Here is a 1,394-nt window from a genome sequence, read left to right as displayed (position 1 = left end):
CAAAAGTATATATTAGTATGACGCTCGGGAATACGGAAAGTCTTTGACGTTTCGAGCTACGCTCTTCAACAGAAAGAATACGGAGACAAGGAGAAAAACACGGAGAAAAAAAATTGAATAGTGTTCAGTCAACGGTCAATCATAATAATTTTAACACCTATATATATATATATATATATATATATAGTGGGTAAAACATTAATCTGAAAAAGAAGCACACTCTAAATTATAGAGCAGTATAGTATATAAGGCTAGATAAGGCCAGTCAATGGGATAACCATGGGTTTCACATCCATGAAGTGCTTAGCTTTACCACATGTCATCAGACCCCAAAACCTGTTGGCACATGGCCTCTGTAGCCAGTGGCCTCCTTAGAAAATGGAAGAGGAAAAGACTTCATCACCCTACATCAATAACAGAGTATTGTCTCCCTTTGGCTGATATTCATAATTAATTCTGTTATCATGTGGGTCCCAAGATACCAGTAGGAAAGTTCTTTTACAGGGCTTAGAAAAACTGAAAGATCACTGCATTAAGCGTGTGAGTCTGTGAGAGATATATGTTGGATAATTAACGAATCCTGTATTTTCTTTTATCCAAAACCACACACATATATATAATGAGATAGATGTAGAGTGAGAGAGAAAGAGAAAGAGAGAGAAAGAAAGAGAGAGAGAAGGAGAGAGTGAGTTATATAGATTTGTACTTTAATTTCTATTGTCTTCACACCACTTGTGCCCAACATATCTGCCGTTAAGCAATTGTAACATTCTATAAATATTATTATTTATTCATCCAGCATAACTTCAGTTGGAAACTCTAACATTACATATTCATTCATTCATTTTTTCATTTCTCTGTTCATTATTCTCTGTATTTATCTTTTTTATGATCTGATTAAAAGTGCTCTGCCCTCACAGACAATTGCAGCAATCAAGTGTTCTAAGATAGAAGCTAAACTCTATATCCGTTGTCTCTTCATGATATTTACTACTTTGTCTTTCTGACTCTAAATAGCTTTCGCTTGTCATAAACTCTGTACCACCTCCATCACTATCCCCATGGCTCATCCAATTTATCTTACATATATATATATATATATATAAAAACAAATAGTAAATGAGTATATGCATATATATGTACAGGTATGTGCATACCGACATCCACCTGTATGTATAGGTGCATATCTGGGTACAGGACATTGCAAACAAATGTAGACGAGAACACACGAGCCACATAGAGAACATTCTACTTCATCAGCTACCCACATTTTAACACCTGCGTTTCGACGAGCTTGGGCAGGACGCATCGTTAAAACGGCTCGTCCCATGGATCGCAGATTAAATTTGTATACGCAAATTAAATCTAGCCATGGAGGAATGTAGTGGCGGACA

Source organism: Octopus bimaculoides, chromosome 18 (genome assembly GCF_001194135.2).
Source record: "Octopus bimaculoides isolate UCB-OBI-ISO-001 chromosome 18, ASM119413v2, whole genome shotgun sequence".
NCBI lineage: Eukaryota > Metazoa > Mollusca > Cephalopoda > Octopoda > Octopodidae > Octopus > Octopus bimaculoides.
The sequence above is the reverse complement of the archived record's forward strand: the minus strand, read 5'-3'. Positions refer to the sequence as shown.